Source organism: Aquarana catesbeiana, linkage group LG02 (assembly GCF_042186555.1).
Source record: "Aquarana catesbeiana isolate 2022-GZ linkage group LG02, ASM4218655v1, whole genome shotgun sequence".
In the NCBI taxonomy this organism is placed as follows: Eukaryota; Metazoa; Chordata; class Amphibia; order Anura; family Ranidae; genus Aquarana; species Aquarana catesbeiana.
The window spans coordinates 806,915,722-806,942,572 of record NC_133325.1 but is presented as its reverse complement, the minus strand read 5'-3'; the positions used below and the strand labels follow the sequence as shown (position 1 = coordinate 806,942,572).

Here is a 26,851-nt window from a genome sequence, read left to right as displayed (position 1 = left end):
CCTGATCCTATCACTACCGCCGGCAGCTAAATAAGCTACAAATTATTTTTTGGCGAGCTCTGCACAGTGTTCACCTAAAGCTACCTGTAGAAGGTTGGTGGTGTTTTCCTGATCCTATCACTACCGCAGGCAGCTAAATAAGCTACAAGTTAGATTTTTGCGAGCTCTGCACAGTGTTCAGCTAAAGCTACCTGTAGAAGGTTGGTGGTGTTCTCATACTACAGGCAGGCAGTTGATTTTGCTAGCTGCAGTATCAGTACATATATATATATCCCAGCTTAGTGCAGCTACAGGCCATTAGTATGTCTGGAAGGCCAACAAGGAGAGGCAGACAGTCACAAGCCAATAAAAGAGGGCAAGCAGGCTCTGTGTCTAGAGGCAACAGTGCTGGTCGTGGAGACGGTGCATCCTCATCAGCACGTGGCCGTGGGACACGCTTGGCCTTTTTTTCGGCAGCTGGCTGTGTTGAGCTGCAACATGTGGAAGACTTGGTCGAGTGGATGACCAAGCCGTCCTTATCCTCCTCATCCTCTCTCACCCATGCTCAGGGTAGTTTGTCTGGCAAAGCAGCTGCCAACGCGTCCTCTTCCCTCAGGTCAATGTCATCAGTGACTCCTTCCCTAGCCCCACCATGTCCTCCTGAGGAGTCCCTCAAACTGTTTGACCACAGTGTTGGGTACATGCTCCAGGAGGATGCCCAGCGTTTGGAAGGCTCTGATGATGATACTGAGCTAGATGAAGGCAGTAACATGAGCACGGACAGAGGGTGTGCCCAAGAAGGGCAGCAATCTGGCAGTCATGCTCCCCCTGCTGCAGCATACTGCCAGGTTTGCTCCAGTGATGAGGAGGGAGGGGATAATGAGGTCACTGACTCAACGTGGGTGCCTGATAGGAGAGAGGAGGAGGAGGAGGCACATCACCAATGAGGCAGGATGGCCTCCAGGGGCCAGCCTACGGGCAGCACACTGACTGCATCACACTCCAAAGCTCCACATGTGCAGGGCGCTGCAGTCTCTGCGCATTATTCAAAAAGTTCTTTGGTGTGGGCCTTTTTTGAGACGAGTGCATCAGATCGCACCGCTGCTATTTGCAACATATGTCTCAAGCGTATCTCGCGTGGCCAAAACATCTCCCGCTTGGGTACCACATGCTTGACCAGACATATGTTGACCTGCCATGTAGTTCGTTGGCAAGCGTATCTAAAAGACCCACACCAAAGAACAAAGAGGACCTCTCCTTGCTCCTCATCAGCTGAGATCTCCAACCCCACTATATCTTCAGTCCTCTCTGAGACCTGCACTGAGAGGAATGAAGGTGTAGAATTAGGTGTGCCACAGCCAAGTACTTGTGGGCAATCTGCTTTCGGTACACCGACGTCAGATTGTACCAGGCAAATTTCCCTGCCCCAGCTGCTGCACCGCCGAAAGAAGTTCGCTCCTAGCCTTCCACATGCCCAGCGGTTGAATGTTAGCTTGGCAAAATTGCTAGCACTTCAACTGCTGCCTTTTTAGTTGGTAGACTCTGCCCCCTTCCATGAGTTTGTGGACTGTGCGGTTCCTCAGTGGCAGGTACCCAAACGCCACTTTTTCTCACGGAAGGCGATTCCGGCTCTCTACTGGCATGTGGAAGGCAATGTCCATGCCTCGCTGGACAGGGCGGTCAGCGGTAAGGTGCATATTACCGCTGACTCATGGTCCAGCAGGCATGGACAGGGACGTTACCTAAGTTTCACCGCGCATTGGGTGACTCTGCTGGCAGCTGGGAAGGATGCAGGACAAGGTGCAGTAGTGTTGGAGGTTGTTCCGCCACCATGCCTCCAAAATGCCACTACTAATGATTGTGACACACCTCTCTCCTCCACCCCCTCCTCTTCTTCTTCCTCCATGGCCTCTTCCTGTGCTTTGTCCTTGGAACCAGCGGTGCTCCGTAGGCGTTCAAGGGGCTACGCAAGTACGCAGGCCAAAAGATGCCATGCGGTGCTTGAGCTGGTGTGCTTGGGGGACAGGAGCCACACTGGGGCAGAGGTTCTGTCAGCTCTGCAGGGGCAGGTTCAGAGGTGGTTGACGCCACGCCAACTTAAGGCAGAAATGGTGGTTTGCGACAATGGCACCAACCTCCTCTCTGCCCTCCAACAGGGACAAATGACCCATGTGCCCTGTTTGGCTCACGTCCTTAACTTGGTGGTGCAGCGGTTCTTGGGCAGGTACCCGGGCTTACAGGATGTCCTGAGGCAGGCCAGGAAAGTCTGTGTGCATTTCCGCCGGTCATATAATACCAGTGCTCGGCTGGTGGACCACCAAAAGGAGTTTAACCTGCCCAAGAACCGCCTAATCTGTGACATGCCCACCAGGTTGAACTCAACGTTGGCCATGCTGCAGCGGCTGCACACGCAGCAGAGGGCCATCAGTACCTGTGCGACTATGGCACCAGGACGCGGTCAGGGAAGCTTGTTTTTTTTTCCCCACGTCAGTGGGCTATGATCAGGGATGCATGCACTGTCCTGTCACCATTTGATGAGGCCACGAGGATGGTGAGCAATGACAGTGCATGCATCAGTGACACTGTCCCCCTTGTCCACCTGGGAAACACGGAAAACATGTGCCACTTTACAGGCATACTATAGACACCCCCCAGGTACGATATTTAAAGGAATAGTTCACTTTTTTTTTCACTTTAAGCATCATTAAAATCACTGCTCCCGAAAAAACAGCCCTTTTTAAAAGTTTTTTTTGCATTGATACATGTCCCCTGGGGTAGGACCCGGGTCCCCAAACACTTTTTAGGACAATACCATGCAAATTAGCCTTTAAAATGAGCACTTTTGATTTAGAACGTTCGACACCCATAGACGTCAATGGGGTTCTAACGTTTGTGCAAATTTTCGGTCCGTTCGCAGGTTCTGGTGCGAACCGAACCGGGGGGTGTTCGGCTCATCCCTGTTGGACGGCCAGCTCTAGGAAGAGTTCTGGTCGTCCCAAACGTCTTCTATTTAAGGATTATGGAGGGCACTATACTCTTAGCAACCTTAAGTGCAGCAGCGTTTTTTTGTAACCTTGGCCAGATCTGTGCCTTGCCACAATTCTGTCTCTGAGCTCTTCAGGCAGTTCCTTTGACCTCATGATTCTCATTTGCTCTGACATGCACTCTGAGCTGTAAGGTCTTATATAGACAGGTGTGTGGCTTTCCTAATCAAGTCCAATCAGTATAATCAAACACAGCTGGACTCAAATGAAGGTGTAGACCCATCTCAAGGATGATCAGAAGAAATGGACAGCACCTGAGTTATATATGAGTGTCACAGCAAAGGGTCTGAATACTTAGGACTATGTGATATTTCAGTTTTTCTTTTTTAATAAATCTGCAAAAATGTCAACAATTCTGTGTTTTTCTGTCAATATGGGGTGCTGTGTGTACAATATGGAGTGCTGTGTGTACAATATGGGGTGCTGTGTGTACAATATGGGGTGCTGTGTGTACATTAATGAGGAAAAAAATGAACTTAAATGATTTTAGCAAATGGCTGCAATATAACAAAGAGTGAAAAATTTAAGGGGGTCTGAATACTTTCCGTTCCCACTGTAGCTGCAAAGGGAGGGCCAACTCAATATTGAACCCTATGGACTAAGACTGGGATGCCATTAAAGATCATGTGTGTGTAAAGGCAGGCGTCCCAATACTTTTGGTAATATAGTGTATGTACAGTATGTGTATATTGGTTGAACTAGATGGACTTGTGTCTTTTTTCAGCCAGACTAACTATGTAACTAGTTTTTCATGCATTTCAGGGGGTCTCAGGTTATCTTTAAAAAACGTTTCTGACCTCCAATACTCATAAACTTTGTATGTAAGATCTGTAAAATGGATATTTTTCACTGCCAGTTTCCAGCTGTCAAGTTTCCAACATTCAGAAAAGGTTTTCAGCTGCCCCATGTACATGAACATCATTTTCATTTTCACTTTCATTTGATGTTTTTGCACATCGGTTTGAAGGTGGGATAGACGTAGGATTTCTTTTGGATGACATGTCTGTGGAATGGGAGGAAGCTGGACAGGATTTCCAGACATCCTGTGATAATGGAAGTCTTTTTGAAGCTATGTGATTTCTCAGAAGACGAGTGCTAAAGAAAAGTCAAACTTAGGCTTCATGTACACAGGACGTTGCTTAAAGTGATTGTAAAGGATCGTTTCTTTTAAATAACAAACATATCATACTTATCTCCACTGTGCAGCTCGTTTTGCACAGAGTGACCCCGAACATCCTCTTCTGGGGTCCACCAGTGGCTCTCGCGGCTCCTCTCTGCATCGTATAACCCCCTAGGAGAAACGCTCTCCTGAGGGTGTTACCTTGCGGGCGCGCTCCCGAGTCCAGCATTTGTGTCCAGAGACACGAATGCCGGACTTGACCCCCCCGCCCCCCGACACCCACTTAATTGGATTTAATTCATATCAGCGGGAGCCAATGGCTGTGCTGCTATCAATCTTTCCAATCAAGAGCCGGGACCCCATGGAGAGAGGGACAGCATGTCTCCAGCGAACAGATGAAGGGGCTCTGGTAAGTAAAATGGGGGGGTTTAGGGGGCCGGTGAAGGCCAGGTGTTTTTTCACATTAATGCATAGGATGCATCCTGAGGGTTTACAACCCCTTTAACCTCTCCTGAACGATTTAACTTGACAGCTAGAAACCGGCATCTAAAAACATCCGTTTATCCACGTTACATACCTCGCTTAGCCGCATTTAGCTTCATTTGCATCTAGAAGTGTTTGTAAAAAAAGAATATATATATATTTTTTTCTTAAAATAGAAACCGTCTGTAAATGAAACGCTGCTAAACACGAGTTACCGCTGTTACAGGTGTTTGGCGTTTCAAATGCTTCTGGACATCCGTCTGAACCCATTTTTTTGCATTCCAAAAAAGTCTTCTAAACTCAACTGCCTAGAAACAACCCTGTGTACATGTACTGATAAGATAACATAGAGGAGATATCGGGGATCCTGTGTACATGTACTGATAAGATAACATAGAGGAGAGATCGGGGATCCTGTGTACATGTACTGATAAGATAACAGAGGAGAGATCGGGGATCCTGTGTACATGTACTGATAAGATAACATAGAGGAGAGATCGGGGATCCTGTGTACATGTACTGATAAGATAACAGAGGAGAGATCGGGGATCCTGTGTACATGTACTGATAAGATAACACAGAGGAGAGATCGGGGATCCTGTGTACATGTACTGATAAGATAACATAGAGGAGAGATCGGGGATCCTGTGTACATGTACTGATAAGATAACATAGAGGAGAGATCGGGGATCCTGTGTACATGTACTGATAAGATAACATAGAGGAGAGATCGGGGATCCTGTGTACATGTACTGATAAGATAACATAGAGGGGAGATCGGGGATCCTGTGTACATGTACTGATAAGATAACATAGAGGAGAGATCGGGGATCCTGTGTACATGTACTGATAAGATAACATAGAGGAGAGATCGGGGATCCTGTGTACATGTACTGATAAGATAACAGAGGAGAGATCGGGGATCCTGTGTACATGTAGTGATAAGATAACATAGAGGAGAGATTGGGGATCCTGTGTACATGTACTGATAAGATAACATAGAGGAGAGATCGGGGATCCTGTGTACATGTACTGATAAGATAACATAGAGGGGAGATCGGGGATCCTGTGTACATGTACTGATAAGATAACACAGAGGAGAGATCGGGGATCCTGTGTACATGTACTGATAAGATAACATAGAGGAGAGATCGGGGATCCTGTGTACATGTACTGATAAGATAACATAGAGGGGAGATCGGGGATCCTGTGTACATGTACTGATAAGATAACATAGAGGAGAGATCGGGGATCCTGTGTACATGTACTGATAAGATAACATAGAGGAGAGATCGGGGATCCTGTGTACATGTACTGATAAGATAACAGAGGAGAGATCGGGGATCCTGTGTACATGTAGTGATAAGATAACATAGAGGAGAGATTGGGGATCCTGTGTACATGTACTGATAAGATAACATAGAGGAGAGATCGGGGATCCTGTGTACATGTAGTGATAAGATAACATAGAGGAGAGATCGGGGATCCTGTGTACATGTACTGATAAGATAACATAGAGGAGAGATCGGGGATCCTGTGTACATGTACTGATAAGATAACATAGAGGAGAGATCGGGGATCCTGTGTACATGTACTGATAAGATAACAGAGGAGAGATCGGGGATCCTGTGTACATGTAGTGATAAGATAACATAGAGAAGAGATCGGGGATCCTGTGTACATGTACTTATAAGATAACATAGAGAAGAGATCGGAGATCCTGTGTACATGTACTGATAAGATAACACAGAGGAGAGATCGGGGATCCTGTGTACATGTACTGATAAGATAACATAGAGGAGAGATCGGGGATCCTGTGTACATGTACTGATAAGATAACAGAGGAGAGATCGGGGATCCCGTGTACATGTACTGATAAGATAACATAGAGGAGAGATCGGGGATCCTGTGTACATGTACTGATAAGATAACATAGAGGAGAGATCTGGGATCCTGTGTACATGTAGTGATAAGATAACATAGAGGAGAGATCGGGGATCCTGTGTACATGTACTGATAAGATAACATAGAGGAGAGATCGGAGATCCTGTGTACATGTACTGATAAGATAACATAGAGGAGAGATCGGGGATCCTGTGTACATGTAGTGATAAGATAACATAGAGGAGAGATCGGGGATCCTGTGTACATGTACTGATAAGATAACATAGAGGAGAGATCGGAGATCCTGTGTACATGTACTGATAAGATAACATAGAGGAGAGATCGGAGATCCTGTGTACATGTACTGATAAGATAACACAGAGGAGAGATCGGGGATCCTGTGTACATGTACTGATAAGATAACATAGAGGAGAGATCGGAGATCATGTGTACATGTACTGATAAGATAACATAGAGGAGAGATCGGGGATCCTGTGTACATGTACTGATAAGATAACATAGAGGAGAGATCGGGGATCCTGTGTACATGTACTGATAAGATAACATTGAGGAGAGATCGGGGATCCTGTGTACATGTACTGATAAGATAACATAGAGGAGAGATCGGGGATCCTGTGTACATGTACTGATAAGACAACATAGAGGAGAGATCGGGGATCCTGTGTACATGTACTGATAAAATAACAGAGGAGAGGTCGGGGATCCCATGTACATGTACTGATAAGATAACATAGAGGAGAGATTGGGGATCCTGTGTACATGTACTGATAAGATAACATAGAGGAGAGATCAGGGATCCTGTGTACATGTACTGATAAGATAACAGAGGAGAGATCGGGGATCCTGTGTACATGTACTGATAAGATAAAATAGAGGAGAGATCGGGGATCCTGTGTACATGTACTGATAAGATAACATAGAGGAGAGATCAGGGATCCTGTGTACATGTACTGATAAGATAACATAGAGGAGAGATCAGGGATCCTGTGTACATGTACTGATAAGATAACATAGAGGAGAGATCGGGGATCCTGTGTACATGTACTGATAAGATAACATTGAGGAGAGATCGGGGATCCTGTGTACATGTACTGATAAGATAACATAGAGGAGAGATCGGGGATCCTGTGTACATGTACTGATAAGACAACATAGAGGAGAGATCGGGGATCCTGTGTACATGTACTGATAAAATAACAGAGGAGAGGTCGGGGATCCCGTGTACATGTACTGATAAGATAACATAGAGGAGAGATTGGGGATCCTGTGTACATGTACTGATAAGATAACATAGAGGAGAGATCAGGGATCCTGTGTACATGTACTGATAAGATAACAGAGGAGAGATCGGGGATCCTGTGTACATGTACTGATAAGATAAAATAGAGGAGAGATCAGGGATCCTGTGTACATGTACTGATAAGATAACATAGAGGAGAGATCAGGGATCCTGTGTACATGTACTGATAAGATAACATAGAGGAGAGATCAGGGATCCTGTGTACATGTACTGATAAGATAACAGAGGAGAGATCAGGGATCCCGTGTACATGTACTGATAAGATAACATAGAGGAGAGATCGGGGATCCTGTGTACATGTACTGATAAGATAACATAGAGGAGAGATCGGGGATCCTGTGTACATGTACTGATAAGATAACATAGAGGAGAGATCGGGGATCCTGTGTACATGTACTGATAAGATAACATAGAGGAGAGATCGGGGATCCTGTGTACATGTACTGATAAGATAACATAGAGGAGAGATCGGGGATCCTGTGTACATGCACTGATAAGATAACAGAGGAGAGATCAGGGATCCTGTGTACATGTACTAATAAGATAACAGAGGAGAGATCGGGGATCCTGTGTACATGTACTGATAAGATAAAATAGAGGAGAGATCGGGGATCCTGTGTACATGTACTGATAAGATAACAGAGGAGAGATTGGGGATCCTGTGTACATGTACTGATAAGATAACATAGAGGAGAGATCGGGGATCCTGTGTACATGTACTGATAAGATAACACAGAGGAGAGATCGGGGATCCTGTGTACATGTACTGATAAGATAACATAGAGGAGAGATCGGGGATCCTGTGTACATGTACTGATAAGATAAAATAGAGGAGAGATCGGGGATGCTGTGTACATGTACTGATAAGATAACAGAGGAGAGATCGGGGATCCTGTGTACATGTACTGATAAGATAACATAGAGGAGAGATCGGGGATCCTGTGTACATGTACTGATAAGATAACAGAGGAGAGATCGGGGATCCTGTGTACATGTACTGATAAGATAACAGAGGAGAGATCGGGGATCCTGTGTACATGTACTGATAAGATAACATAGAGGAGAGATCGGGGATCCTGTGTACATGTACTGATAAGATAACACAGAGGAGAGATCGGGGATCCTGTGTACATGTACTGATAAGATAACATAGAGGAGAGATCGGGGATCCTGTGTACATGTACTGATAAGATAACAGAGGAGAGATCGGGGATCCTGTGTACATGTACTGATAAGATAACATAGAGAGATCAGGGATCCTGTGTACATGTACTGATAAGATAACATAGAGGAGAGATCGGGGATCCTGTGTACATGTACTGATAAGATAACATAGAGGAGAGATCGGGGATCCTGTGTACATGTACTGATAAGATAACATAGAGAGATCAGGGATCCTGTGTACATGTACTGATAAGATAACATAGAGGAGAGATCAGGGATCCTGTGTACATGTACTGATAAGATAACATAGAGGAGAGATCGGGGATCCTGTGTACATGTACTGATAAGATAACATTGAGGAGAGATCGGGGATCCTGTGTACATGTACTGATAAGATAACATAGAGGAGAGATCGGGGATCCTGTGTACATGTACTGATAAGACAACATAGAGGAGAGATCGGGGATCCTGTGTACATGTACTGATAAAATAACAGAGGAGAGGTCGGGGATCCCATGTACATGTACTGATAAGATAACATAGAGGAGAGATTGGGGATCCTGTGTACATGTACTGATAAGATAACATAGAGGAGAGATCAGGGATCCTGTGTACATGTACTGATAAGATAACAGAGGAGAGATCGGGGATCCTGTGTACATGTACTGATAAGATAAAATAGAGGAGAGATCAGGGATCCTGTGTACATGTACTGATAAGATAACATAGAGGAGAGATCAGGGATCCTGTGTACATGTACTGATAAGATAACATAGAGGAGAGATCAGGGATCCTGTGTACATGTACTGATAAGATAACAGAGGAGAGATCGGGGATCCTGTGTACATGTACTGATAAGATAACATAGAGGAGAGATCTGGGATCTTGTGTACATGTACTGATAAGATAACATAGAGGAGAGATCGGGGATCCTGTGTACATGTACTGATAAGATAACATAGAGGAGAGATCGGGGATCCTGTGTACATGTACTGATAAGATAACAGAGGAGAGATCGGGGATCCTGTGTACATGTACTGATAAGATAACAGAGGAGAGATCGGGGATCCTGTGTACATGTACTGATAAGATAACAGAGGAGAGATCGGGGATCCTGTGTACATGTACTGATAAGATAACAGAGGAGAGATCGGGGATCCTGTGTACATGTACTGATGAGATAACAGAGGAGAGATTGGGGATCCTGTGTACATGTACTGATAAGATAACATAGAGGAGAGATCGGGGATCCTGTGTACATGTACTGATAAGATAACATAGAGGAGAGATCGGGGATCCTGTGTACATGTACTGATAAGATAACATAGAGGAGAGATCGGGGATCCTGTGTACATATACTGATAAGATAACATAGAGGAGAGATCGGGGATCCTGTGTACATGTACTGATGAGATAACATAGAGGAGAGATCGGGGATCCTGTGTACATGTACTGATAAGATAACATAGAGGAGAGATCGGGGATCCTGTGTACATGTACTGATAAGATAACATAGAGGAGAGATCGGGGATCCTGTGTACATGTACTGATGAGATAACATAGAGGAGAGATCGGGGATCCTGTGTACATGTACTGATAAGATAACATAGAGGAGAGATCAGGGATCCTGTGTACATGTACTGATAAGATAACAGAGGAGAGATCGGGGATCCTGTGTACATGTACTGATAAGATAACATAGAGGAGAGATCGGGGATCCTGTGTACATGTACTGATAAGATAGGAGAGGAGAGATCGGGGATCCTGTGTACATGTACTGATAAGATAACATAGAGGAGAGATCAGGGATCCTGTGTACATGTACTGATAAGATAACAGAGGAGAGATCGGGGATCCTGTGTACATGTACTGATAAGATAACATAGAGGAGAGATCGGGGATCCTGTGTACATGTACTGATAAGATAGGAGAGGAGAGATCGGGGATCCTGTGTACATGTACTGATAAGATAACAGAGGAGAGATCGGGGATCCTGTGTACATGTACTGATAAGATAACATAGAGGAGAGATCAGGGATCCTCTGTACATGTACTGATAAGATAGGAGAGGAGAGATCGGGGATCCTGTGTACATGTACTGATAAGATAACAGAGGAGAGATCGGGGATCCTGTGTACATGTACTGATAAGATAACACAGAGGAGAGATCGGGGATCCTGTGTACATGTACTGATAAGATAACAGAGGAGAGATCGGGGATCCTGTGTACATGTACTGATAAGATAACATAGAGGAGAGATCAGGGATCCTGTGTACATATACTGATAAGATAACATAGAGGAGTGATCGGGGATCCTGTGTACATGTACTGATAAGATAACATAGAGGAGAGATCGGGAATCCTGTGTACATGTACTGATGAGATAACATAGAGGAGAGATCGGGGATCCTGTGTATATATACTGATAAGATAACATAGAGGAGAGATCGGGGATCCTGTGTACATGTACTGATGAGATAACATAGAGGAGTGATCGGGGATCCTGTGTACATGTACTGATAAGATAACATAGAGGAGAGATCGGGGATCCTGTGTACATGTACTGATAAGATAACATAGAGGAGAGATCGGGGATCCTGTGTACATGTACTGATAAGATAACATAGAGGAGAGATCGGGGATCCTGTGTACATGTACTGATGAGATAACATAGAGGAGAGATCGGGGATCCTGTGTACATGTACTGATAAGATAACAGAGGAGAGATCGGGGATCCTGTGTACATGTACTGATAAGATAACATAGAGGAGAGATCAGGAATCCTGTGTACATGTACTGATAAGATAACAGAGGAGAGATCGGGGATCCTGTGTACATGTACTGATAAGATAACATAGAGGAGAGATCAGGGATCCTCTGTACATGTACTGATAAGATAGGAGAGGAGAGATCGGGGATCCTGTGTGCATGTACTGATAAGATAACAGAGGAGAGATCGGGGATCCTGTGTACATGTACTGATAAGATAACATAGAGGAGAGATCAGGGATCCTGTGTACATATACTGATAAGATAACATAGAGGAGTGATCGGGGATCCTGTGTACATGTACTGATAAGATAACATAGAGGAGAGATCGGGGATCCTGTGTACATGTACTGATAAGATAACATAGAGGAGAGATCAGGGATCCTGTGTACATATACTGATAAGATAACATAGAGGAGAGATCGGGGATCCTGTGTACATGTACTGATGAGATAACATAGAGGAGAGATCGGGGATCCTGTGTACATGTACTGATAAGATAACATAGAGGAGAGATCGGGGATCCTGTGTACATGTACTGATAAGATAACATAGAGGAGAGATCGGGGATCCTGTGTACATGTACTGATGAGATAACATAGAGGAGAGATCGGGGATCCTGTGTACATGTACTGATGAGATAACACAGAGGAGAGATCGGGGATCCTGTGTACATGTACTGATAAGATAACATAGAGGAGAGATCGGGAATCCTGTGTACATGTACTGATAAGATAACAGAGGAGAGATCGGGGATCCTATGTACATGTACTGATGAGATAACATAGAGGAGAGATCGGGGATCCTGTGTACATGTACTGATAAGATAACATAGAGGAGAGATCGGGGATCCTGTGTACATGTACTGATAAGATAACATAGAGGAGAGATCGGGGATCCTGTGTACATGTACTGATAAGATAACATAGAGGAGAGATCGGGGATCCTGTGTTCATGTACTGATAAGATAGGAGAGGAGAGATCGGGGATCCTGTGTACATGTACTGATAAGATAACAGAGGAGAGATCGGGGATCCTGTGTACATGTACTGATAAGATAACATAGAGGAGAGATCAGGGATCCTCTGTACATGTACTGATAAGATAGGAGAGGAGAGATCGGGGATCCTGTGTACATGTACTGATAAGATAACAGAGGAGAGATCGGGGATCCTGTGTACATGTACTGATAAGATAACATAGAGGAGAGATCAGGGATCCTCTGTACATGTACTGATAAGATAGGAGAGGAGAGATCTGGGATCCTGTGTACATGTACTGATGAGATAACACAGAGGAGAGATCGGGGATCCTGTGTACATGTACTGATAAGATAACATAGAGGAGAGATCGGGGATCCTGTGTACATGTACTGATAAGATAACAGAGGAGAGATCGGGGATCCTGTGTACATGTACTGATGAGATAGCATAGAGGAGAGATCGGGGATCCTGTGTACATGTACTGATAAGATAACATAGAGGAGAGATCGGGGATCCTGTGTACATGTACTGATAAGATAACATAGAGGAGAGATCGGGGATCCTGTGTACATGTACTGATAAGATAACATAGAGGAGAGATCGGGGATCCTGTGTTCATGTACTGATAAGATAGGAGAGGAGAGATCGGGGATCCTGTGTACATGTACTGATAAGATAACATAGAGGAGAGATCAGGGATCCTCTGTACATGTACTGATAAGATAGGAGAGGAGAGATCGGGGATCCTGTGTACATGTACTGATAAGATAACAGAGGAGAGATCGGGGATCCTGTGTACATGTACTGATAAGATAGGAGAGGAGAGATCGGGGATCCTGTGTACATGTACTGATAAGATAACAGAGGAGAGATCGGGGATCCTGTGTACATGTACTGATAAGATAACATAGAGGAGAGATCGGGGATCCTGTGTACATGTACTGATAAGATAACATAGAGGAGAGATCGGGGATCCTGTGTTCATGTACTGATAAGATAGGAGAGGAGAGATCGGGGATCCTGTGTACATGTACTGATAAGATAACATAGAGGAGAGATCAGGGATCCTCTGTACATGTACTGATAAGATAGGAGAGGAGAGATCGGGGATCCTGTGTACATGTACTGATAAGATAACAGAGGAGAGATCGGGGATCCTGTGTACATGTACTGATAAGATAGGAGAGGAGAGATCGGGGATCCTGTGTACATGTACTGATAAGATAACAGAGGAGAGATCGGGGATCCTGTGTACATGTACTGATAAGATAACACAGAGGAGAGATCGGGGATCCTGTGTACATGTACTGATAAGATAACAGAGGAGAGATCGGGGATCCTGTGTACATGTACTGATAAGATAACATAGAGGAGAGATCAGGGATCCTGTGTACATATACTGATAAGATAACATAGAGGAGTGATCGGGGATCCTGTGTACATGTACTGATAAGATAACATAGAGGAGAGATCGGGAATCCTGTGTACATGTACTGATGAGATAACATAGAGGAGAGATCGGGGATCCTGTGTATATATACTGATAAGATAACATAGAGGAGAGATCGGGGATCCTGTGTACATGTACTGATGAGATAACATAGAGGAGAGATCGGGGATCCTGTGTACATGTACTGATAAGATAACATAGAGGAGAGATCGGGGATCCTGTGTACATGTACTGATAAGATAACATAGAGGAGAGATCGGGGATCCTGTGTACATGTACTGATAAGATAACATAGAGGAGAGATCGGGGATCCTGTGTACATGTACTGATGAGATAACATAGAGGAGAGATCGGGGATCCTGTGTACATGTACTGATAAGATAACAGAGGAGAGATCGGGGATCCTGTGTACATGTACTGATAAGATAACATAGAGGAGAGATCGGGGATCCTGTGTACATGTACTGATAAGATAACAGAGGAGAGATCGGGGATCCTGTGTACATGTACTGATAAGATAACATAGAGGAGAGATCGGGGATCCTGTGTACATGTACTGATAAGATAACATAGAGGAGAGATCAGGGATCCTGTGTACATGTACTGATAAGATAACATAGAGGAGAGATCAGGGATCCTGTGTACATATACTGATAAGATAACATAGAGGAGAGATCGGGGATCCTGTGTACATGTACTGATGAGATAACATAGAGGAGATATCGGGGATCCTGTGTACATGTACTGATAAGATAACATAGAGGAGAGATCGGGAATCCTGTGTACATGTACTGATGAGATAACATAGAGGAGAGATCGGGGATCCTGTGTACATGTACTGATAAGATAACATAGAGGAGAGATCGGGGATCCTGTGTACATGTACTGATGAGATAACATAGAGGAGATATCGGGGATCCTGTGTACATGTACTGATAAGATAACATAGAGGAGAGATCGGGAATCCTGTGTACATGTACTGATGAGATAACATAGAGGAGAGATCGGGGATCCTGTGTACATGTACTGATAAGATAACATAGAGGAGAGATCGGGGATCCTGTGTACATGTAGTGATAAGATAATAGAGGAGAGATCGGGGATCCTGTGTACATGTACTGATAAGATAACAGAGGAGAGATCGGGGATCCTGTGTACATGTACTGATAAGATAACATAGAGGAGAGATCAGGGATCCTCTGTACATGTACTGATAAGATAGGAGAGGAGAGATCGGGGATCCTGTGTACATGTACTGATAAGATAACAGAGGAGAGATCGGGGATCCTGTGTACATGTACTGATAAGATAACATAGAGGAGAGATCAGGGATCCTGTGTACATATACTGATAAGATAACATAGAGGAGTGATCGGGGATCCTGTGTACATGTACTGATAAGATAACATAGAGGAGAGATCGGGAATCCTGTGTACATGTACTGATGAGATAACATAGAGGAGAGATCGGGGATCCTGTGTACATGTACTGATAAGATAACATAGAGGAGAGATCGGGGATCCTGTGTACATGTACTGATAGGATAACATAGAGGAGAGATCGGGGATCCTGTGTACATGTACTGATAAGATAACATAGAGGAGAGATCAGGGATCCTGTGTACATATACTGATAAGATAACATAGAGGAGAGATCGGGGATCCTGTGTACATGTACTGATAAGATAACATAGAGGAGAGATCAGGGATCCTGTGTACATATACTGATAAGATAACATAGAGGAGAGATCGGGGATCCTGTGTACATGTACTGATGAGATAACATAGAGGAGATATCGGGGATCCTGTGTACATGTACTGATAAGATAACATAGAGGAGAGATCGGGGATCCTGTGTACATGTACTGATGAGATAACATAGAGGAGAGATCGGGGATCCTGTGTACATGTACTGATGAGATAACACAGAGGAGAGATCGGGGATCCTGTGTACATGTACTGATAAGATAACATAGAGGAGAGATCGGGGATCCTGTGTACATGTACTGATAAGATAACAGAGGAGAGATCGGGGATCCTGTGTACATGTACTGATAAGATAACATAGAGGAGAGATCGGGGATCCTGTGTACATGTACTGATAAGATAACATAGAGGAGAGATCGGGGATCCTGTGTACATGTACTGATAAGATAACATAGAGGAGAGATCGGGGATCCTGTGTACATGTACTGATAAGATAACATAGAGGAGAGATCGGGGATCCTGTGTTCATGTACTGATAAGATAACATAGAGGAGAGATCGGGGATCCTGTGTACATGTACTGATAAGAGAGAGATCCTCTGGACTCCTTTACATTACACAGCCCCCCTGCAGCTCTGGACCCCTTTACATTACACAGCCCCCCGTAGCTCTGGACCCCTTTACATTACACAGACCCCCGTAGCTCTGAACCCCTTTATATTACACAGCCCCCCGTAGCTCTGGACACCTGCACCTTACACAGCCCCCCATACAGCTCTGGACCCCTAGATGTTACACAGCCCCCCCACAGCTCTGGACCCCTGCACTTTACACAGCTTCCCCTCCACGCTACACAGCTCCCCCGCAACACTGGACCCCTGTACGTTACACAGCCCCCCACATCTTTGGACCCCTGCATGTTACACAGCCTCCCACAGCTCTGGACCCCTGCACATTACACAGCCCCGCACCTTTGGACCCCTTTACATTACACAGACCCCTTTACATTGCACAGCCCCCGGAATCTCTGGACTTCTTTGCATTACATAGCCCCCTATACACTACACACTGCCCCAACACCTCTGTACCCCTTTACATTACACAGCCCCCTACACCTCTGGCATAGTTGCCAACATTCCCGATTTTCCCGGGACAATCCCGATTTTGGGACCCTCGTCCCGGATGGAGGCTATCCCGAATCTGGATTTTCCATAAGGAAAATCGGGAATGTTTTTTTTTTTGTTTTGGAGCAGCTGGCTCCAGCAAAATGAAGGCTGGCGCCGCCGCTCGATCTTCCCCCTAGTGACTGTGTGTTGTGTAGTGGAGAGAGGAAGGGGGCTCGATCCATGCAGCCAATGAAGCGGCTGCAGGCCCCTCCCCTCTCCACTGAAGGAGAAGACAACGGCGACGGCGCTGTGTCCTGCCGAAAGTTCCCCAGTCCCGTACTGCGCAAGCGCTGTGCCTGCGCAGTACAGGGGGTCCATGCTTGCCGAGGGGAACTTTCTCGGCAGGCAGAACACCGGCCGGGCCGCACCTGCACTGAGCGGGGGGGTGAGGGGGGGCTGCATTGAGGGGGGGTCTTCACTAATAGAGGGGGCTGCACTGAGGGGGCTGCACTAATTGAGGGGGGCTGCACCTAGGGGGGTCTGCACTAATAGAGGGGGGGCTGCATTGAGGGGGGGGGTCTGCACTAATAGAGGGGGGCTGCACTGAGGGGGCTGCTGCATTGAGGGGGGGTCTGCACTAATAGAGGGGGGGCTGCACTGAGGGGATGGGGCTGCACTAATAGAGGGGGGCTGCACTGATGGAGGGGGTCTGCACTGATGGAGGAGGTCTGCACTGAGGGGGTCTATACAGACTCTGCCGGGGGCACCTGATGCAAGGACAGACTCTGCTGGGGCACCTGATGCAAGGACAGACTCTGCCGGAGGCACCTGATGCAAGGACAGACTCTGCCGGGGGAACCTGATGCAAGGACAGACTCTGCTGGGGGCACCTGATGCAAGGACAGACTCTGCCGGGGGCACCTGATGCAAGGACAGACTCTGCCGGGGGCACCTGATGCAAGGACAGACTCTGCCGGGGGAACCTGATGCAAGGACAGACTCTGCTGGGGGCACCTGATGCAAGGACAGACTCTGCCGGGGGCACCTGATGCAAGGACAGACTCTGCTGGGGGCACCTGATGCAAGGACAGACTCTGCCGGGGGCACCTGATGCAAGGACAGACTCTGCCGGGGGCACCTGATGCAAGGACAGACTCTGCCGGGGGCACCTGATGCAAGGAAGGACTCTGCTGGTGGCAGACGACGTGGCTAGTGACACGCTCAGGGATCCCACTGATTCGGCATTATGGTGAGTTGAATGATTTAATTCTATATTACAATGTAATAATAGAAACAATGCGCTTCAATCATCCTGACACCATAACAACCATGGTGCCGGGATGATTGAAGCGTTAACACCTGGTGTTTGGAGTATCTTTATCTGCTGATTGTTAAACTTTCTAGAATACACATATTTCTATTGTGTAGGATCTGGGGCTGCTGTCCCGTCATTCCCCTCTCCCCTTTTCCTTCTCCCCCTTTCCCTCTCCATCCCTCATTCATCTCAGACTCTAACCACACCCTATTGAGCCACGTCCATTTAAGCCACGCCCACTTTTACACGTAAGCCATGCCCATTTTTCGCTTGTATTTTTTGCTAGGCCACGTCTACACATGAATGCCCCGCCCCCTAATTATTGTACGGCTCCGCCTACAGCCAAAAAAGTGTCCCACATATTTTTTTTACAATGTTGGCAACTATGCTCTGGAACCTTTTACATTACACAGTCCCCAGCACCTGTGGACCCCTGTACATTACACAGCCCCCATACCTGTGGACCCCTGTACATTACACAGCTCCCACACCTGTGGACCCCTGTACATTACACAGCCCCCATACCTGTGGACCCCTGTACATTACACAGCTCCCACACCTGTGGACCCCTGTACATTACACAGCCCCCATACCTGTGGACCCCTGTACATTACACAGCTCCCACACCTGTGGACCCCTGTACATTACACAGCCCCCGCACCTGTGGACCCCTTTACATTACAAAGCCCCCCGCAGCTCTGGACCCCTGCACACTATGCAGCCCCCCCATAGCTCTGGACCCCTGCACACTACACAGCCCTAATGCAGCTCTGCCCCTTCCTACCTTACTCGTGCATGCAGAGCGGGAGACACACAGCTCTAAACAGAGGGTGGGAGCTGCTGGGGTTAATTTTTCATATTAACAAGCTAATTATTGATTGCTAGGACCACCTGACTGCAACCCAATAGAACACCTTTGGGATGAATTAGAGCGGAGCCTGCGAGCCAGGCCTTCCCATCCAACATCAGTTCCTGACCTCACAAATGCGCTTCTGGCAGAATGGTCAAATATTCCCATAGACACCCTCCTAAACCTTCCCAGAAGAGTTGAAGCTGTTATAGCTGCAAAGGGTGGGCCAAGGCAGGCGTCCCAATACTTTTGGCAATTTAGTTTATATGTTGCATGCTACTGCCTGGTCCCGATGGTAGAAGCATGCAGTATATATTTTGGCTGGCATACAGTATATATATTACATTGTCATGTTTATATCTGGTATTAATATTATGTTGTTTTAGGCAATCCAACAATTCATTGTATGTCTGGGTCCTGAGGAGGCCAAATGGTTGGTGAAACATTGACCGAACAGACAATACTACATCAGAATCATTGTATGGATTGTATTGGTTGTAAATGCAATCATTTTATATTTTGTATTTCCTATTTTGAGTATACTTCTTTTTCCATGTGTTTTGGGGGTTTGATAAGTATTACTTCTATACCTTTTTATCCTTGTACAATAAAACTATGTGATTTTATCTATTTATCAGGACTCCTGAGGAAGTCACGTGACCGTGACGATACGCGTGGAGTGGAGCCAGGTGACGATGCCATCACTGGAGGTGACGCAGGAGCCTTTGAGCCCTGCTGTCAGTTTTAGGAGTTTAAAGTCTTTTACTGTTGTGTAAGTTACTAAGTTTTGATAAATATTTTTTTAATGGAATACTGCACTGTGAGGATACCTTTTCTTGCACGAGCCACTATAAGGAAAAGAGAGCGAAAATTTAAAGGACCATACACATGATTGTCAACAGAAAGTCAGAACGCAAGGAAAGAAAGAGGTGGAAGGAGACAGAGGAGTCTAAGATTGCTCCAACGCAGCATAGGGGACTGCGTGATTTGACCTAGCAAGAGAGATCATAAGTCAAGGTGAGCGCATAGTTTGGAAGGTGGTCGGGAATCACTGAAGCACCAGAACTTTTTATTTGGATCCTATTGTTGTGGAGTCACTTAACCACCTCAGCCCCGGAAAGTTTTACCCCCTTCATGACCAGGCCATTTTTTGCGATAAGGCGCTGCATTACAATGGCACCTTCGTGCGACGCTGTACGCAAACAAAAATGATTTCCTTTTTTCCCAACAAATAGAGATTTCTTTTAGTAATATTTGATCATCTCTGCGGTTTTTATTTTTTCCGCAATCAACAAAAAAAAAGACCGAAAATTTTGAAAAAAAACCCCAATATTTTTTTTTTTACTTTATGCTATAAAACATATCCAAGAAAAAACAAACAAACAAACAATTTTTTCATCAATTTAGGCCAATATGTATTCTGCTACATATTTTTGGTAATATTTGTGTAAAAGTTATCGTGTCTACAAAATAGGGGATATTTTTATAGAATTATTATTTTTTTTATTAGTAATGGCAGTGATCAGCGATTTATAGCGGGACCGTGATATTGCAGCAGACAAATCGCACTCAAAGTGACACTTTGTGGGAACCAGTGACCCCAATACAGTGATAATATGCACTGTCACTGTACTAATGACACTGGCAGGGAAGGGGTTGCCTGGTCTGACTGGGTGAAGTCCAGCGGCGGCCTGTCCATACAGGGCGCAGCCCCCCCCAATCCATGTGCCCGGCCTCTAATTTACAAGCGGGGCGCTGGTCGCATGGATTCTAATGGAGTTTTTTAAATTATTTTGGAAGCATGTGATTACAGCCTGAGGCTCTAATTGGCTTAACAAAAGGGTGGGCTCGGGGTGCTGTGTGACAATAGCAAATTAATATTCGCTATTGTCTTCCTGATTCTCATCCCGGCTCAGGAAGGGGGTCCTGAGACCAATCAGATGATTTTTTGAAGTATTATACTTTATTTGTTTTGCATTTGAAAATTTTGTGTGGAGGCAATTATGGACGATGTTTATATACTCGTCGGCGGGTCAATCTTTGAGAGGAGCAGACGCCTCCCGGTGAGTGTACAGACACATGAGTAGTGCCACCAGCACTCTATGAGTAACACCGTAGTTGGTTGGGTTCTGGATATTGTAGGGGCCCACATGTTCGCGGGAACCGAACCGATCCTACCTCCCTAACCCTCCCCCCCCCCCCTTTTTCCCCTTTATAGTCCCCCGCCTCCCTAACCCCCCCCCCCACCCCATACCTTTCCTCACTTTTCACTTTCCTCCCTCCCCCCCCTCTATCTCTCTATCCTCAATTTATCTCTCTCTCAATTTCTATTCTTAATAATAATATAGAAAATAGAGGACCGGCGCAGTGGGATCCTGCAGTGACTGTTATCATACGCACATTACAACCCTAAGATTCAACTTACTATAATTATACAAATTGATGTTTGGTCTTAGACTGTCAAGATGAAGACCGATGTAGTGAATAAGAACCGTGTAAGAATTTATATCTTGTCACTATATTATGTATTTGATCAAACAATGTATATGTATGTCTCTGTGGGCTCATTTGGGCCGTGTTCTTGTCTTAAATAAATAATTTAAAGAAAATTTTGTGTGGAGGAAGTTATACATGCAAAAGGACTTTAATGATATTTTATGCAAGTCGCGGTATAACGTTTCTATGTTGATGGTTTCATACATATGGCACAGAGGGTATAGATAGGCGCAGCAGCATTTGCACTTTTTATTTCACTTTGTGGGAATACAATTAGGTTGGATGCGGTCACACAATTATTAGCCCAGCCGTACGTGATTTTTAGGTAGCGCGGGAAAATACATTTGTCTGGTTTTTTTGGCACTTATTTTATCTATTATGTCTCCTTCCTGTGGCTATTGTAGGATGCTGGGGTTTCCGGTATTTACCATACATAATTGTTTGTGTATCCGGAGGGTTTTCTCATGAGACTATAGAGGAAATCTATATTGCTCTGATGTAGCTGGATGAATTTAGTTTCACTTACTAGAATGAATGCTCCTCCCCCTTTAGAAAGTGAAAGGTATGCAGATATATATATATAAGGACCAAGAATTGCGGGTTTCATTTTAGCTTTTAGAACATCGGTCCACATTTACCATTCGGGAGGGTGAGTCAGTTTCACTTTCATTCCTTATACAGGATACAATGAGGATACAATGTTACCTCTTCATTCTTTATGTCTTTTATGGTTTTATTGTATTATGTCTTCTATGTCTTTATGGCTTTTATGGCTTTATTGTATTATGTCTTCTATGTCTTTATTGTATCATATGGCTTGTCTTTGCATTAGCAGGACAATTCAGACTGTATGACCCAATATGGGGTAGAGACTGATGCAAAATGGGTGTGGTTTGTTATTGTTATGGGTGCTGCTTATCAAAATGCATGACTCACTAAGTGGTGAGTACCAATGAAAATGGGTGTGGTTTATTATAAATAAGGTGTGGCTTAACATAATGCATGACCCACTAAGGAGTGGATACCGATGAAAAATGGGTGAGGTTTTTAATAAATTTGGACGTGGCAAGACAAAATGCATGAACCACTAAGTGGTGGATACCAGTGAAAATGGGTGTGGTTTATTATAAATAAGGTGTGGCGTGACACAATGTATGACTAACTAACAAGTGGATGCCAATGAAAAATGTGTGGGGTTTATTATAAATTATAGATGTGGCTTGAACTTAAGGAAAGACCCACAAGGGACGGATGCCAATAAAAAATGGGTGTGGTTTATTATAAATAAGGACATGACTTGACATAATGCATGACCCATTAAGTGGTGGATGCCAATGAAAAATGGGTGTTTTTTTTTATAAATATAGCAGTAGCCTAAAATAATTCATGACTCACTAAGGGTTGGATAATAATGACAAATGGGTGTGGTTTATTATAAATATGGGCCTGGCTTGACATAAGGCATGATCCACTAATGGGTGGTTATCAATTAAAAATGGGTGTGGTTTATTTTAAATTTAGGCATAGCTTGACATAATGCATGACTCACTAATGGGTGGATACCAATGAAAATGGGTGTGGTGTATTATAAATATGGGCCTGGCTTGACATAGGCATGACCCACCAAGGGGTGGATGCCAATGGACAAAGGGTGTGTATTATAAATGTGGGCATGGCTTGACCTATCCATGCAGGATTTGAGTTGTTTATTGAAAAGTTTGAGAATGTGGAATTACAAATGAGTATAATGTTGGTGTCCCCCAAAATCTTCTGCTCATCTGATTGGATCACTGCAGATTCTTATTGCAATGCCGGTATTGATCATGTGATTGCAGAAGAAGACCCTACCACTTAGCACACAGGAAGGAGAAGGTTAGGGGAATCGGTGTATGAGTTTGAATGCAAATGGAAACAGATTGGGCTCTGCAATGACATGTAAGAAAATTCATGCAATATAGAATACATAAAAAAATAAATGACTGACCTACAAATATGCTGTGCTGGCACTTCAAGCTGTCGGCGCCCTCCGGTGTATTTTACAAGAATTGCATTCTTTGCTGAATTCATGTTTGTTTTTTATTTATACATATTTATTGTATTATAAATATTTTTTAGTTTTACTTTTTAAACTCTGTTTAGAACTTTAATTTGTTATGCCTGTTTGAAATACCTATTAATTCCCAGAGCACTGTGGGTTACCAAAAGAGTAAACACAGCAGTGGCTGTTTGTCCTCAGACTCTCTCTGTGTGACTGAGACCTTAGAAGGTGTCCTATAAGGGGAAAGAGAGAGATGGCTCTGATCCATTGACTTGCATGTGAAAATTACAGCTTGAGCTACTGAACACTGTACATTATATGTATCTAAGGAGGAAAAGAGACAGAGGAACATGTGTGAAAAAGAATTACTGTGTATATATAGATGTATATAAAGCTTCTTGGAATGTGTTTTTATATCATCTTCCCATAATCCTCCATAGAACAGAATTCAGGCTGGCAGTGGGAGGTGTGGCATAATAAGCCACACCTCCCACTGCCAAAGCCAAACAATAAGCTTTACAAAATACTTTGTAACATGTTTCAGGCACTAACGGCTGGAGATGGAGGTGCCTGGTAACTTTACAGGGGCGCAAAGTACTGGAAAGACCTCTGTAATGGGTGATGTTCAGTTAGAAATCGCTTAGGAGGTAATGCTTGTTCCTGCCTTTTACAAAGTTACAATGTACAGTCTAATCACGGGGGGGGGCGACTGAGGAAAGGTCTCCTCCTCCCTCTACAAGTTACAATGTACAGTCTGATCACTGGGGGAGGGGCGACTGAGGAAAGGTCTCCTCCTCCCTCTAAAAAGTTATAATGTACAGTTTGATCACCGGGGGGAGGGGAGACTGAGGAAATGCTTCCTCCTGCCTGCAGATGATGGATGACATCATCTCAGCCTAGGCAAAATCACTGAGCTGGAGTTTAAGGACAGATTTTTTATGATAAAAGGTTGAGATTTTCTGAACAAAGATACTACACACCTCTCAACCTCCCCTGATTCTGCGGGGACAATCCCACAATTGGCAGCTCTGTCCCGGTCCCGAGCACCCTCATTCCGGGACAATACAGTGTCCCGGAATTGCCCCCGGGCCCTGGACCGATCTGATGCCCCCTAAAATAGCTCTCACATCGCTGCTGTCACTCACTGACAGCCTGTGGTGGACCCCTGGATGGTGAGACCCCTTTTACATGAGCCGCTGGCTCAGTGCCCAAATGGTTGCTAGCCACCGCCAGCCTGGCGTCTAGCAACCAGTGACGTCACGAAGAGGAGAGAGGCAGAGACCCAGCATTCACAGCGGGGAGGATTTAACTTCCTTATTCTCTGTGCCTAGTGCTTAGCTCCACCCACCTCCTCCCTGCATCGTCCAGCCAGCAGCATGCAGAAGTGCAAAGAGGGAGAGATGAGTTTTGTAGAAAGACAAGTGAATCCAAAGCACTCACCATGGACAGATCGGGGTTCAAATCCTCAGTCAGCTCTCCCCCAGCAGCCAGAGTTCTGTGCCGAACTGTCAGCACTTCACAGGGGCTCTGAGTGTGTGTCAGCCTGGAGCATGCACTGATAAGAGGATGGTAGGCAGATAAGGGGCTGGCAGAAGAGGAGAGGACAGATGAGATTAAACCCGGAGGGATGGAAGGAGAACACATCCTTAGATATCAGGGCAGACTTCATGCTGGGATATGACCCCCCAAAAGTGAAGCACTACAGGTCCAAGCATGACCCCCTCAGAACTGAAGATGTGATCCCCCCCCCCAATTAGTGAAGAACTACAGGTCCCAGCCTTAGCATGTGAAAATGATGGGGTCACACCCTTAATTCTCAGGAGTCCATGCTGGGACCTGTAGTCCTTCAATTTGGGGGGTGAACCACATTCTTAGATATCAGGGGTTCATGTTGTGACTTGTAGTTCTTAATTTTTGGGGGATGTGCCCCCCAAAAGTGAAGGACTACAGGTACCAGCATGAACCCCTCAGAGCTGAAGATATGACACCCCCCACGGCCCCCACATGGGAGGAGTTACATCAGCAGCCAGTGGCGGGAGGGGCGTTTACTTTCCTGGGGCTCTGGTGTGTCGGACTGGTGGTAGGCTATGAGTGGAAAAAGGCACACTGTATCTGGTGGCAGGCTATGAGTGGAAAAAGGCACACTGTATCTGGTGGCAGGCTATGAGTGGAAAAAGGCACACTGTATCTAGTGTCAGGCAACTGTGGCAAATGACACGCTGCATCTGGTGACAAGTGACAAGCTCAGGGTTCCCACTGATCCTGCATTATGGTTGAACTATTTCGTTTTATATTACAGTGTAGTACAACACCAGCCATTCGCCCGACAAATCACCCCCCCGCCGAATTCCCCATCAACCCCGAGACCACATTACCCCCAACCCCACCTCCCCCCCATCTTTTTTTGGGAAGGGGGGCAGGGGGTGTCGCTGAATGTCAGTTTGGAAATGTGGTCACCCCGGTCAGGGCCGTTTTTAAGGCAGGGCAAAAGGGGCAGCTGCCCTGGGCCCTGTCATTGTTGTGAGGCCCAAAGCAGCTGCCTCATACTTGCCAACTATCCCTCATCCCTTGAGGTTTTAGTCCGGTGCTGTGTTCCAATATCCCAGTGTGAAGTGCTGCTACTAATGCTGCCCAGTTCTGCCCTTTTGTTGTGTACAGATGACTCACCTGCAGACCCTGTGTTTACATGTAAATTAACAGCATGCATATGTAAATAGAAGCTGCATTCATATGTAAATAGCAGCGTCCGGCGCCATTGATATGTATATCATGCCCCCCTGAGGTCATATCCACAGTAATCTCTAGCAGCAGAAATCGTGTGCTGTAACCTCTAGCAACTAATCAGTGAGTCGTAATGTGTGTTGTAACCTCTAGTAACCAGTCAGTGAGCGGTAATGGTACACTGTAACCTCTGGCAACCAATCGCAATAGCTGTCTGATCTGATTCAGTAAACTGATTTTGAGTCTAGCTGCTATTTATTGTATGTCTCAGAGCAGGTGGAGAGCGAAACTTCATAGGGGGGGCCCAAGAAAAGTTTTGCCCAGGGTCCAATCAATATTAAAGATGGCCCTGACCCCGGTGAAGACTGGCCCTTGCATGTTCCCGATCTCAGCAATAGATTGTATTTCATTACTCAGTACAG

General features: G+C 45.3%; 1 protein-coding gene across 3 annotated transcripts in view; it reads left to right on the top strand.

The window, feature by feature from the left end:
* The first annotated feature begins 22,202 nt into the window (after positions 1 to 22,202).
* LOC141129495 (uncharacterized) overlaps positions 22,203 to 26,851 on the top strand; it is a 260,900-nt gene continuing 256,251 nt past the window's right edge. For all 3 annotated transcript variants that reach the window (XM_073617554.1, XM_073617553.1, XM_073617552.1), the window contains exon 1: positions 22,203 to 22,319. The gene's annotated coding sequence lies outside the window, so the exon portion shown is untranslated. The remainder of the gene's footprint in view (positions 22,320 to 26,851) is intronic.